The sequence below is a fragment of the Canis aureus genome, chromosome 1 (assembly GCF_053574225.1).
Source record: "Canis aureus isolate CA01 chromosome 1, VMU_Caureus_v.1.0, whole genome shotgun sequence".
In the NCBI taxonomy this organism is placed as follows: Eukaryota; Metazoa; Chordata; class Mammalia; order Carnivora; family Canidae; genus Canis; species Canis aureus.
The window spans coordinates 60765965-60781667 of NC_135611.1; the positions used below are offsets into that span (position 1 = coordinate 60765965).

At 37.3% G+C, this 15703-nt stretch overlaps 1 protein-coding gene across 5 annotated transcripts in view; it reads right to left on the reverse strand.

The window, feature by feature from the left end:
• The window catches only part of LOC144316026 (uncharacterized), a 524958-nt gene that overhangs the window by 121777 nt on the left and 387478 nt on the right, over positions 1–15703 (reverse strand). The window lies entirely within an intron of this gene.

A 15703-nucleotide genomic window follows, 5' to 3' on the forward strand; every position in this document is an offset into this window, starting at 1 on the left:
CTGTCCCGGGGGAGGCCGGATCCTGGGCTGTGTCCCGGCGCCCTGTGCTCCGGAGCCTGCGCTGTTGGATTCGCGCTCCCGCCCTGCAGCCCCCTCCGCGGAGCCGCTGCCCGAGCCCCCCCAGCTGCTCCTGGAGCCGTGCAGCCCCCTCTGCATGGAGCCTCTTCCTCTGCCCGAGCCCCTCCGAGCTGCTCCCGCCCCGCAGCCCCCTCCGCGGAGCCTCTTCCTCCGCCCGAGCCCCTCCGAGCTGCTCCGGGTCCCCCGTGCGCGCTGCAGCCCTTAGGGAGCTCGGCGCACTCTCCCGGGGCGCAGGTGTCTGTTACTGTCCCGGGGAGCCCGAGGGCATCCCCGCCCTCCTGGGTCCTGCTCCACCTCCCCACGGGCCCCTTTCAGCCCGGGAAGGTCGGTGCAGCTCCTGCGTCTCCGGGACGGGGCTCTCCTGTCCTGGGGACACTCGCCCCGGCCTCAGCCCGGCTCCTCGTGGGGGCCCCTCCCCCTTGGAGGCCTTTTGTTCATTTCTTTTTTCCCCGTCTTCCTACCTTGATAGAAGCGTGAACTCTTCTCACTGTAACATTCCAGCTGGTCTCTCTTTAAATCTCAGGCCTAATTTGTAGATTTTCAGGATGATTTGAAGGTTATCTAGGTAATTTGGTGGAGACAGGCGATTTGGGGACCCTACTCTTCAGCCATCTTGCCCCTCCCATGACCTAATTTAGCTTTTTCACAAAAAGTTTCAAACTAAGATTTGAGTATCTCAGTTATTTGCAAGATTCAAAAAAATATACTTAATGTTTATTGCCATGTATGAATAACACTAAATTTATAGTTCACCAGTTATCTTTAATTGTGTGCAGAGGACAGTGTTACATATTAAACAAGCTTCCATTATTGTTGAATGAGGCTTTGCTTTTGGCGAGCCTTGATGAATCACAAGCCTAAACAATTTATCTTACTTTATCTGCCAAGCACATCATATCATCTTTATAAAAGCTAATTAAGTATGTCTCAGGTGTTAGTTCCATTTGTACTTTCACCTTCCTTTTCTAAAGAAACCCCATATTTTAGCAGAGATTAAGAAGCCAGGGTGAAACAAAAAAGTAATTTCCTGAGAAGCTAAAAAATGAGACTCCGCTGAGTATAGAAGAGTTGGCTGTTTGCAGAGCATTTCGTTTGATATCTAAGGAGCTGGGCTAATCCCAGATGGAAATTTATGCATTTTATATCCTTTAATAACCAAATATACTTGAAAATAAATCTATTTTAGCAAAGTCCACAGAACAGTCCCATCACATTTTAAATTTGTGGAACAGGTTAAAGATACTCTTAATTGCATATTTCATATATTTAATATTTAAAATATTTCTTGTAATTTAAAGACCTATTATAAAATAGTAACTTGAGTAACTGATGGAAAAAAAATATTGCTCTCAGAGTTTTTCATTTGTTTGTTTTTATTTTTTGCACCAACAAGAACAGAAGAATGCTCTGTTTTAATACAAAGTTAATATATTTGTATCTCTTGCATTATTAAAAAATATCCTAATCTTAGAATAATTGTTCCTATTTAATTAAGTATATATTATTTGAATATAAATTTTGGATAAGTGCTGTAGCAAAGAGTCATCTGTCAAAAATCCAGGTTCCTGGCCACCTGAGTGCCTCAGTGGTTGAGCATCTGCCTTTGGCTCAGGTGGTGATCTCAGGGTCCTGAGATAGTGTTCCTGGGATAGTGTTCAGTATCAGGCTCCCTGCTCCGAGGGAGCTAACAGGGAGCCTGCTTCTCCCTCTGCCTATGTCTCTGCCTCTCTCTGTCTCTCATGAATAAATAAATAAAATCTTAGAAAAAAATCCATTTTCCCTATTATTTAAGTATGGACCTTTATCTGTAGGTGAATTCCCAGAAAGAGACTACACCTACCACACCCAATTGCAGTTAGGTGTAGCCAGTGATTGAGCCTGGGGCAATGGAATGTGAGTAGCATTTGTGCATATCACTTCTAGACTTGACCCATAAAAATCTCCTCCAACTTATGTTCTTCCATTCTCTTGCCTTTTCCACTAGCTACAGGTCAATTCCCAAGGAAATTTAGAAACACTGTATAAAAAATGGCAATATCCATTACTCTGGGTTACTGAAAAACTGCACGGAGCAAAGCCTTTCCTCATTCCACCTCTACCCCCAATACTACACTGGAACATAATATGACCCAGAAACAGAATTGTATTGAGAGTGTTTCAGTAGCTAAGATTACATTAACAAATCCAGAAGCAGTAATCGGAAAATTTTTCAAAAATATATTATTCTTCAATGTGCAATTTATTAAAGCTCTTTTTCTTCAAATATTTAACTACTACTTTTTCTAATAATTATTTATAAAATATAACTGAAAAATTAGAGAGGGAGACAAACCATGAGAAACTCCTAACTCTGGGAAACAAACAAAGGGTTGCAGAAGGGGAGGTAGGTGGGGGAATGGGGTTACTGGGTGTTGGGCACTGAGGAGGGCACTTGATGGGATGAGCACTGGGTGTTATACTATATGTTGGCAAACTGAATTTAAATTTAAAAAATGTAAAAAATAAAATAAAATAAAACTGAGAAGCACAATAATGTATGATTTCATGTAGTATATATTTATTAAGAAAACTACTGTATATATATAAAGTTCAAAAGTCAACACTGAAGAACATAAATATTGCCTATAGTCCTTGTCTGTTAGGAACTTACTCTGCTTGAAGATAAAATAAAGCTATAAATTAATTATAATTTAATACAGTATATGATAAGTGAAACTAAACTGTGTCAATGGTCAATAAAGCATTCAATGCCTGGTTTAAACTCTGTGTGGACAGATGTTCTAATCTTGATATAAATATCTGTCAAATGAAAGAAATACATTGTTGGCTAAGCAAGTTACACAAAGGAAAAACATTTCTTATGATTGGTTCCCTTAGTGCTAACCATAGATATACATTCCAACCTCCTCCCTTAATATTTTAGAAGGGAAAAAAATCTCTGAATGTTATGTATCATTAAAATTAAGGGACAAAGCTATGGGTGCCTGGGTGGCACAGTTCGTTAAGAGTCCAACTCTTGGTTTCAGTTCTGTTGAGGTTCTCAGAGTGGTGAGATGTATCCTGCAGGTGTGGATCCACACTCAGGGGGAGTCTATTTGGGTTCCTTTCTCCCTCCCCCTATGCTCTTTCTCTCCTGCTCTCTGAAAAATAAATAAATAAATCTTTTAAAAATTAAATTAAGGGAAGACTAGAAAGTATACTATGGTTAACACTAAGAGGGCCATAAGAAATGTTCCTTCATTTGCATAACTTTTTTAGCCAACCACGTGTTTTTCTCCCTCAAATCTAAGAAATAAAACCTGTTACATATAAGAGTGAAGTCCCTATGCCAAAGTCTGTGCAGAATTTCACAGACTTTCACCAGGTAAATAATACCAGAAAGGAAAAGAATGACTTTGACTTTAACTCACTCAGTGTCTTTTTTTTTTTTAAGTATTTTTTTTTAATTTTTATTTATTTATGATAGTCACAGAGAGAGAGAAAGAGGCAGAGACACAGGCAGAGGGAGAAGCAGACTCCATGCACCAGGAGCCCGACGTGGGATTCGATCCCGGGTCTCCAGGATCGCGCCCTAGGCCAAAGGCAGGCGCTAAACCGCTGCGCCACCCAGGGATCCCTCACTCACTGTCTTGATCCAAATTGAAAGTACAGGTATATTTTCTTCTTTCTGTTTCAATAAGCAAGGATGAGAGCTCTGTTCAGTCATTCACTCTCTAAACATCCATCCATTCAATTCATGACAATTCCAAACATTACCCCTTGGGATGCCAACTTGCTTAAGGAAATGTATTGAAACTTGAAAAAGTACAGAAAAAGCATTCATTTATCTTCATAGAGAACTATAAACTATATCTCTAGCAACTCTATAGATTTGCCAGAAAATAATTGGCCACAACAGATGAATGGCTATTGGGCACTGGAAATTGAAAACTATCAAATTTTAATTAAATCTCTCTGCTCAACAAACAAAAAATCATAAGCCTCACAAAAAAAAAGTGTGAAACATAAAGAAAATAAAACCACATACTGATACAAAAAAAAAGCATAGTTATATAACTTACTTTTCTGTAAGAAACATATGAAAATTTTAGTGAACACTTATTTGAGTCCACCAAAGGCTTAGATAAAATTATCTAAAACAGGACCAGAGAGTAAACAGGCTGAAATGCAAAAATATAAAGAAAAAAAATGGAAAATAAAAATAAAAATCTATAATTCAAATAGCAAGGGGTCTGGCCTAACTTTATATACAATTAAATATAAGATGTTGGGAAAAATTTTCCAAATGCCAAAAAAATGCCCCCAAAATGAAAATGGTAAGTAGAGATGGCCAACATGAAAAGTGGAGGAAAGAAATTATAGGGTGATAGGAACAAAATAAAAATCAAACGTGTTTAAAGAAACTGTCTCAAGCTGGAGGATAAGCTTGGTCTACAAATATTCCTTTATTCTTCAAGATCAAAGATTTTGCTATAATATGTTTAAGGCTCATTTCAAATATAAAATAACTTCCTGCAAGTGTCCCAGCAGGAAGAAATATAGTTCACCAACCAAGAAGCAAAATTCAAGCAATTCTGAGACACTTACCCTGCAACTGTAAACATTAAAAGAAAGTCTGCAGAGTACTATGACAAAAACATGGTAATCAAGATTTTTATGATATATTGGTTTGTCACTGACATATAAAGCAAGAAAAGATTCCCAGAAGTATAAAAATTTCTAAAATTCAAATTCTTAAGAAAGCTACTCAGAGCAATATTCATCTGTTCCAAGAGTAAGTCAAAATTATAAATTAAGAAAGCCAAAACTAAATATATAACAAGATCATAAGTAAGTAATAAAATCAGTTGTACTATAAATTCCATGATAGTAAGCACTGAGTCCTTTTTGCGGAGTTGTTTTTCCTCAGTATGGACATATGCCTGGCACATAGGGGGTACTCATAAAAGTAGGAAATATATAAAACTATTTAAATAATTATAAATATGACTATAAAATGGAATTTAAGCAAAATATTTAAAATCAGATATCTGTTCCTAATAATGTACAAAAGTAATCTAACTTTATCAAGAGATACTGATTTATCAAAGACTAGAAGAGGGAGGGAAAAGATAAAGGCATGAGATTATCATCAATCACTTATTAGATTTTATGTGTCTTTAAAAAAATGTAAGTTTAAAAAGGATTTTATAAACCCAATGACAGTCACAAATAAAATTAGGACTATTCTATTAGGACTACATAAATTCTATCTCCTACAGATAATAAACACAAATAAATATATAAAACAGGAAGAAATAAAAGAAAAAAAAAGCAGAAAATAAAGCTTAATAAGGTCCCACGTAACAAAAAATATAAGTTAAAATATGAAGTAACCCTGTATAGAATATTCTCACTTGAAATTAAATCTTATTATGTTGTTTTTCTAAAAGCTGGCCTCAAATAAAATAATCCAGAATATAAAAATAGAAGAACAGAAGAAGTATATTCTACAAATATAATAAATTAATTGAGGAAGCAAGCTGTGATGTTAATATACAAAACAATATCCAAGATAGATTGCACCAAATTAGGGCAATTTATATTAAAGAAAGTGAAAAGCATATAAGAATGCAATCTAAAGGCAAGAATCTATGTCCCTTTTCTTATACTTTTTTTATTGCCCCTTATTATGCTTACACTGACTATCCCAGGTACCTAAAAGTGTTTCTGTCACAAACATGATTCTTGTAATAAACACTGTGGTGTAGCCCCCAGATTCCAGAACTGAATCCCAGATGAAGTCCTTATCCCCCAGATGCTAGGAGTGTTAGCAACATAGCTGATTTCCTCAACATAACCAGCTCTCAGCTGAAGAGCCACTTTGTCTACGAAGGTCATGCTTCTTCCCTGGTGCATCCAGACCAATGACTAGTCAAGGTGAGGATGTAAAGATCCTACTCTTTCACCTCAATTCGGATCAACACTACAAGGCTATCACAGTCCATAAGTCTGGGATCAGCCAACCCTATCGTGACTGCACCCCCACCAAACTTCTTCATCTGCCAATCTCACTTCTTTCATTCCTCAACAGATACTGAACCTGAGATAACTCTTCAAAAACGTTCTGCACAAAAAGCTCCATATCAGAGTCTGTTTTCCAAGAATCTTAATCCAAAACAGATCTAAAAAACTTCTGTTAAATGAATAAATGATGTAAAATGGGAATTGCTCATGAACTTTGTAACAGCTTCAAAACTATAACCAAATAAAACTTATGATTTATGAAGATAAGTGTAATATTTATAAGGAGATTGAGTGATATCCACTTACTCCTCATAGTATATGGCAGACTAGGAATATTAAAAACAATAATATAAAAATGGGATAATAATTATTCTATTAACTTTAATTTCTTTATACTGTTTTCAATTTATTGCCCCTTATTATGCTCTCAACCTCTAATTGTGTATTTTTTATTTCTTCTTTGAATATATCTGTTTATGTAAGGTCAATAAAAATGACCTCAATGTTATTGACCTTAGGTAAATCCATTATGCAGAGATTATGTCAAGTTCATTTTCAGGTTTTTGAAATTTTCAAAGTTTCTTTGTGCTCCCAAATAGAATCTCCTAATTTCCAAAGTTGCACACTTCGGAAATATGACTTCCCTAAATCTATTTGCATTAGCAATATCACTACACACTTTTATATTACAAAAACTGTCATGAGTTCTAAATCTTTAGAATAACCCATGGCTAACCACAAACATCTTTTTAGCATTACTATGGTTTCTCTTATGTGTTTAAACAGATTACTAAACTTTCCTTTCCAGTTCTAAATATCATGTAATAATAAAGAGAATAACAAAAATATTACAAATGGCTTGAGCTGAATCAAGAAAACAGAAATTCTTGAAATTAAAGCAAGGACCTTATTCCCGTGAGGAGCCACTGTGTGTATTGTGCTCAGAGCCACCATGGTACACATCACCAGGGGACGTGGTTCACATTGTTTTCAGCTTGTATACTCTTTTGTTACTTTGTTTTCTTTACATAATGCAAAAATTTCCCAGATCTCTAAATTCATTTTATATGCTTTATGAAACAATTTGCATGCAGGTGATTTTATGTAAATTGAATGCTATATATTAGAAGGGATTATCTATACATGTGTAATGAGGTGAAGAAAAACTGTATTACATTAGTGTACTATGCTAAGAGCAGCACCTTTAATATATATATATATAGGGAAAGAGATAAAGACAAAAATGGAACTAGGGATAATCACTGCAGTTAATTTTTTTAAAGTCATTGATACTACTAATAGTTAATAAAATACTGTAGATAATCAATGTAGTTAAATATTCCAGTGTATTGTTAGATTTCCTTAATAGTTTAGACTGTGTCTGCACACGTATCTACCATCTTCTACACACATATCTATCATCTATGTCAGTGGAGGACATATTCTACATTATATTAAAACTAATTATTCTGCCTGTCTTTCACATGTCCCTTCTCTCACCTATTCAAGGATTCCAATCAATGATTATCCACTTTCTTGTACGTCTCTGGGAGAGATACTGTAGGTTGGTGAATCCCCTCACTTACCCAATTCTCTTCTCTCTTACCTGTCTCTACTCTAAAGGCTACATCAGCTTTAAAAATGCTTGATTTCCCAGCCCTCCTTTTAATATTTGTTTATTTGTGACATAGTTCTAACCAATAAGATATAAAAGAATTTGCCTTTCTCCCTTTCTCTTGCCTGAAAGGTGAAATGTAGCCTAGAATATAGTAGTACATCATGACTACGAGGCCACATGTAAGTGCAAAAAGGAAACACATCAAGGATTGTGAAGCAGAAGGGCAGAGAAAAATGGAACTGTAACAGCATGGTTGAGTTCTCCGATCTTTATTCCAGGGTACCTTGTATGAGGAAAAGAAATTTTTATTTCCTTTAGAAACTGTTAATTGTATCTCTTTGCTATTTGCAGGCAAAAATAATCCTATACACTTCCTCTCCCTTCCTTTCCACATTCAATCCTCAAAATCTGTCATTTCACTGACTTTCAAAGTCAGTATTGCTCTTAATCTGCATGGTGATCTGCATGGCTTTAGTTCAGTCTATAACCATCATTTGTTTAATTTCTTACAGAGCTTCCTGATGTCCCCATAGGTAATCTCATACACTCCTCAATCCACACTCATGTCACCGACATTCTCGATTATTTTCAGTAGAAAGCTTACGACTCTTAAGATGACATTTAGACCATTAAAATTGCCCCTGCCTGTCTCCAGCTTCATACTCATCAAAGTGCTCCTCTACCCTACACTTCAATGCACTACCCTATCCTCACATACTTTACTGCTTTTATACATGCTACTTGCTCAGCCTGAAATACTCTAGTCATCATTCTCCTGTGCCTCATCTTTATTTACTGTTTGAATTAAATCCTATAATTTTCAAGTCAGAGAAGTCTTCCTTGATGCTGCACTTTGATAGGTACCATTACTACATGTTCTATCAGCAGCTCAGGTTTAATGTTAGTTACTACTACCATTATTACTGTATTATATGTTTGCTGTCTATATTTTATCATCTAGTTCTTTGGATAAATAATCATTAATTTCTATTTATTCCCATACATATAATGCAATGGCTAGCATAAAGCATATCCTTCATCACTGTGAAAAAATTGATTGACTAGAAGAGTAAACGAACCTAACCTAAATTGATTGTAAATAGATATATCATCAATTAATTATATCAATAATCTACATTTACGTTCTTCTTATTAACATCCTGAAGCAATTAGCATCTCTTCTATTTTGTTAGTAATACATCCTTATGTAAAATGTGGAGCCCAAGTGTCACTTTTTTTCTGTGTGTCACACAAAGAACTCAGGTGCAAAAAAGAAGCAAGCGTGGCTTACAAATTCTGACAGATTAAAAGATTATAAAGCACTTCAAATTTTACTTTTGCATATTTTCTGCTATATAAATAACTTTTTAAATCCTAAAGAATACTTAAAATGCTTTCTTAATGTGTTATAGAAACATTTATTGATTGTTGCAAATGTTACTTGTTGAGAGTTGCATTTTTAATACAGTGTTATTCTTTTAATAGCACTAATATAGTTTCTTTTATTTTGGCAATGTTCTTAAGTTTGATTTTCTTTTCATTGACAAAGTTTTAGCTAGACTTACTAAGACATAAAAAAGATTAAAATAAAATTAGAAATGAAAGAGGAGACATTATAAATGATACCACAGAAATACAAAGGGTCATAAGGAATTACCATGAAAAATATGCACCAACAAATTAGATAGCCTAGAAGAAATGGCTAAATTCCTGGAAGCATGATGATGCTTCTACCATTATCTTCTATGAGATACCAAGACTGAACCACGAAGAAATAGAAAATCTGAATAGACTAATTACTAGTAAGGAAATGGAATCAGTAATCAAATATCAAATACCTACCAACAAATAAAAGGTCAGAACCAGACAGCTTCACTGGTAAATTCCACCAAACATTTTAAAGACTAAATGCCAATCTTTTTCAACCTTTTCCAAAATACTAAAGAACAGGGAAGACTCAAATCTCATTTGAGACCAAGACCAAATTAGGACACTATACAAAAATAAAATTATAGACCAGTATCTCTGATGAATACAATATAGATGTAAAAGTTCTCAAGAAAATACTAGCAAACTGAATTCAATTAAATTCACCTGCATTCAATTAAAATGATCTTAAGCCATGAAAAAGTGTGACTTGGACACCTGGGTGGCTCAGCGGTTGAACGTCTGCCTTGGGCTCAGGGCGTGATCCTGGGGTCCTGGGATCGAGTCCCACATCAGGCTCCCTGCGAGGAGCCTGCTTCTCCCTCTGCCTGTGTCTCTGCCTCTCTTTCTCTGTGTCTCTCATGAATAAATAAATAAACCTTAAAAAAAAAGAAAAGTGTGATTTGTCCCTGGAACTAAAGAGTGATTCAATACACACAAATCAATGTGTATATACATATAAATGGATGTGTATGTTTATATGTGTATAAACATATAAATCAATGTGAATATATATATATTAAATGAATGAAAGAAAAATCTTAATAGGTGTAGAAAAAGCATTTAACAAAATTCAACATCCTTTCATGATAAAACCTCACCATAAATTGGGTATAGCAGGAATACACCTCCACATAATAAATGCCTATGCGACAAACCCACAGCTATCATACTTAATGATGAAAAACTGAAAGCTTTTCCTCAAAGACTAAAAACAAGAGAAGCATGCTCACTCTCACCACTGCTATTCACTGGAAGTCCTAGAACCACAAGGGTGGTTCCACCTGGAAGCACAAGGGAAGAAAAAGACATAAATGTCTTACAAATTGGAAAGGAAGAAGTAAAATTATCTCTGTTGGAGATGACATCATCTCATATAGAACCCTAACTACTCTGCAAAAAAAAATTTGAAAACTAATCAATAAATTCAGTGAATGGCAGGATACAGAATCAACATACAAAAGTCAATTGTGTTTCTATACACTTATAGTGAACTATCTGAAAATAAAATAAGCATACCATTTACAATAGAATCAAAAATGATAAAATATTTAGGAATAAATTTACCTAAAGAAGTAAAAGACCTGTACATTGAAAATTCTAAGACATTTATAAAGGAAATTCAAGAAGACACAAATAAGTAGAAAGATAACCTTCAGGTCTGCTCATGGAGCAGCAGACTTAATATTGTTAAAATGTTCATTTTATCCAAAGCAACCTACAGATTTAATCCAATCCCTATAAAAACTCCAATGAAACCAAATTAAGAATGCAGAAAAAACCCCACACATATCTAGTAAACTAATACTTGACAAGGTACCTAAGAATACTCAATGGGAAAAGGATATTCTCTTTAATAAATTCTGCTAGAAAAACTGCATGTTTACATTAAAAAAAAATGGACCCCTATCTTGCACCACTAATAAAATAGCTTAAAATGGATTAAAGGCTTAAATGTAAAACTTGAAATCTTAGAAGAAAACATGGTGGAAAGCTCTTTGGCATTGGTCTGGGCACCTCATACCTCTTAGAATGGCTATTACCAAAAAGATAAGAGATAACATGTGGAGAAAAGGAAACTTTTGCGCACTGCAGTAGAAAAGCAAATTGTATTTAGCCGCTAAAGAAAATAGTGTGGAAGTCCCTTTAAAAAACTGTAAGTATAACTACCATGTAATCCAGCAATCCCACTTCTGGTCATATCTCTGAAGGAAATGAAACAAGATCTTGAAGATATCCTCACTCCCATGATTACCGGCAGGATTATTCACAATAGCCAAGACATGGGAACAACCTAAAAATGTCAGTATGGAATCTAAAGAAGTTGAACTCATAGAAACTGAGTATATTGGTGGTTAATGGAGGTTTGGGGTTGGGGAAAATGAAAAGATATTGGTCAAAGGGTACATACTTTTAGTAATAAAATGAGTAAGTTCTGGGTATCCTAAGTACAGCATGGCAACTCTAGTCAACTATGGTTATCAGTACTCTACTGTATATTTGGAATTTGCTAAGACACGTTAAATGTTTTTACCAAAAAAAAAAAAAAAAAAAAAAGGATAATTATGTTAGCAATATATTAACTAGCCTTACCATGGTGATCATTTGCCAATATAAATGTACATCAAATCACGTTTTATACATTAAATTTACAAAATGTTATTTGTCAAGTATATCACAATAAAGCTGGAAAAAGTGCACAATCTAATGCAAAATATTAGATTAACATGTTGGTCTGTAAAAACTAGTAATGGCATACATTTTCACTTAAAAGGTTAAGAAACTGTGAGGATATTAGTACCTAGGTTTTCCTTCGTTGTTTTTTGAAATATTTAAATGGTTCTTTCACTAATGGTCCTACTAAATGTTTTCTAGACACTGGCTACTAGAACTGTGGTCCATCGACTAACAGCAGGAACATCATCTGGAAGCTTGTTAGAAATGCAGAAAGAACTATTCCCACCTCAGTCAACTAAACTGGAAATTATATATTAATAACAGATGACCTATATGTACATTAAAGTGTGAAAAGCAATGACCTTGATAACTGGAAGTTTGAGACTTAAAAAGTGAGAGTAATCTTGGTAACTCAATCCTTTATTTAGTGGTTTATTAGGGTTCTCTCAGGACTCGGGTAGTGGGCCAGTGGCAACAGTTCACTCTGGGCGTCAGCAATTTTTTAGACCTTAGACCATCAGCAACAACAAAACTTCAGATGTAGAATTTAGTGATTAATCACTTACATACTATTCACAACTAGTGCCCATCTTAATACATTTATTTATTTATTTATTTATTTATTTATTTATTTATTTATTTATTTATTATTTTTATTTTATTTTACCCCCCTTAAATAGTTGTTTATTGGCAGTGGGCTGGAAAGAGCAACGGAGTTAGCATATACAGACACCACCACACACCAATGTCACGTGGGAGGCCAAAGTGATGGGAAAGGGCAGCCTGGAGCCCCAGGTGAGGCCCTCTCTTCAAGAATGAGTGTGGGAGGGGGCGGGGGCTGGAGTGTTGAGGGGGCAGCCTTGGTAGGCAGGGTTAGAGATGAAGAGGGACTCGCTGGCTGCAGCCTCGGCCTGACCACTGGGGTGTACTTTCCTTGACAGGTGAGGCTGGTGGCCAGGGCTCGCTTGATCTACCCCTCCTGGGCAGCCTGCAGGTTCTCCTCGTTTCCACCCCGGGCCTTCAGGGCAGAAGCCTGTAGGGCTCGGCCGTAGGAGAAGGTCAGGGCCCAGGGCTTCAGCGGGGGGCACTTGCTGGTGGCATTGGGGTTGATGGATGCCTCCTCCTCCCTCTGGCCCTGGTAGGAAGGTGATCCCAGTAACAGCGGGGGACACTGTGCGCGCAGTGCTGTGACAGTTGCCATGGCAATCTCATGAGAACATTTATGGGTGCAGGCGTGGCCTGGGGTTACCACGTTGGGCTTCAGCAAAGTGCCTTCCAGGTAGATGTGGTGGTCACTCGGGGCCTTGTAGACGCGGCCAGCACCTTCTCGGTTCCGCACTGACAGCGCCTCAAGTCGTGGTCCCCATCGGGGAGGATCTCAGGCTCCACAAGGGACACGATGCCATTCTGCCGGCAGGTGCTGGCTGACGGGCCAGAAGGTTGGCATCTTCCAGGATGGCAAGCGCTGAGGGGGTGCGTTCCCCAATTTCCAGCACACAGCGCCACGTGGCAGTGAGCCCCGTCCTTCCTGCGCTGGGCACAGCGCTCAGACAGCCCCCAGCCCTTGGGGGGGTTCCGCCTCCTGCTCCTGCCAGGGGTCCCACACCCTGTCCACCTTGATGCCTGCACCACCACCCTTGGGTTTGATGACTTGGGGGAAGGGACGCCCATCGTGGGTCTCCTGGTGCAGTGTCTCGTGGAGGAGGAGGCCCCCCCCAGGCGGGGGTCGACGCGGTGGGGTCAGCAGGTTCGCCCCACGTCCTCCGTGCCCACGGACTGCAGCCGCCTGGCGACGCTCCCGGCGGACTCCTCTGCAGCCAGGATGCCCCTGCCCGGGGCCACGACGCGGTGAGCCTTGTCAGAAAGCTCCTCTTCTGCTCCGGGGTCAGCGCTGGGTATTGGAAGGGCGTTATTCGGCTCCCAGGGGGCGGTGCAGGGGGCAGGGCCCCTCCTCTATTTAACCCACCCCCTGCCCAGTTCCCCTCCAGTAGCCATCAGTTTATTCCCTATAGTTGAGTGTTTCTTGCTTTACCTCTCTTCCCACCTCCATGTTCATTTGTTTTGTTTCATGAATTCCACAGGAGTGAAATCATATGGCATTTGTCTTTCTCTAATTCACTTATTTTGCTCAGCATAATACTCTCTAGCTCTCTCCATGTCATTGCAAATGGCAAGATTTCATTCGTTTTTATGGCTAAGTAATATTCCATTATATATACACGCCATCTTTTTTTTTTTTTAATCCATTCATCAGTTGATAAATGTTTGGGCTCTTTTCATATTTTGGCTGTTGTTGATAATGCTATCAGCATCAAAGTGCATGCATCCTTTCAAGTTGGTACCCTTTGGGTAAATACCTTGTAGTGCAATTGCTGGATTATAGAGTAGTTCTATTTTTAACTTTTCAAAGAATCACCATATTGTTTTTTCCAGAGTAGCTGCACTGGTTTGCATTCTCACCAACAGTGTAAGAGGGTTCCCCTTTATCCACATCCTTGCCAACACCTGTTGTTTCCTGTGTTGTTAATTTTAGCCATTTAGATTGGTGTGAGGTGATATTTCATTGTAGTTTTGATGTGTATTTCCCTGATGATGAGTGATACTGAGAATCTTTTCATGTGTCAGTTTCTTTTAGACATCTGTATGTCTTCTTTGGAAAAATGTCTATTTGAAAAAAAAAAAAGGAAAAATGTCTATTTGTATCTTCTGCCCATTTTTTAACTGGGTTATTTGTTTTTTGGGTGTTGAGTTTTATGAGTTTTTGATATGTTTTGGATAATACAAAAGACCTCAAATTGGTAAAGCAATCTTGAAAAAGAGAAGCAAAGGTGGGGTGATTACAATTCTAGACTTCAAATTATATTACAAAGCTGTGGTAATCAAGATAGTGTGGTACTGGCACAAAAACAGACACATAGATCAATGGAACAGATTAGATAACCCAGAAATGGACCTACAACTATATGGTCTATTGATCTTTAATAAACTAAGAAAGGATATCCAATGGAAAAAAGACACTCTCTTCAACAAATAATGTTGGGAAAACTGGACAGCAACATGTAAAAGAATGAAACTGGACCACTTTCTTAAATCATACACAAAAAATAAATTCAAAATAGATGAAATATCTAAATGAGAGACAGGAAGTCATCAGAATCCTGAAGGAAAAAAAAAAAAACAGGCAGTGACCTCTTTGACATTAGCTGTAGCAATGTCTTACTACATATGTCTCTTGAGGCAAGGGAAGCAAAAGCAAAAATAAATTATTGGGACCTCATCAAGATAAAAAGCTTCTGCACAGTGAAGGAAACAATCAATAAAAACTAAAAGGCAAACTACAGAATAGAAGATATTTGCAAATGAGATATCTTTTTTTTTTGAGATATCTTTTGTGATACTATTTTCACTATATTTAAAATATGATATTCAGTGGGATAGAAAATGGTCATTTTGGTACAGAAGATCTTCAAAGAATGATCCAATATCATATAGAGAATGGTCAGCAATCCTGGAAAATTCAAGGCATATTTCTAGATCTCCTGACTTATCTAAGTGTCCGTAAATCTGGTTCCATAAAATGTCAATTTCTAGATCCATCATAGGGAACCTAGTAGTGGTGAACAGGAAGTTAGAGCGGTCCCTGTACATATGTTACTTTTAACCTAGTCCTAACATCAATCCCAATGTACCCAGGTGTCCATGTGAACATGGAAGAGGCAAGGAGTGATTCTGTTGCACCAAGCCTCCATGATTAAGCTTCTCTCTCTCTCTCTCTCTCTCTCTCTCTCTTTTTAAGGATGGAAACAGCTGTTTTGAAACATTTAAACCACATCCACTCTTGACAAACAAAATAGAATTCTGAGACATCTTTTTTTATGCCAAGTAAAAAGACCTTTT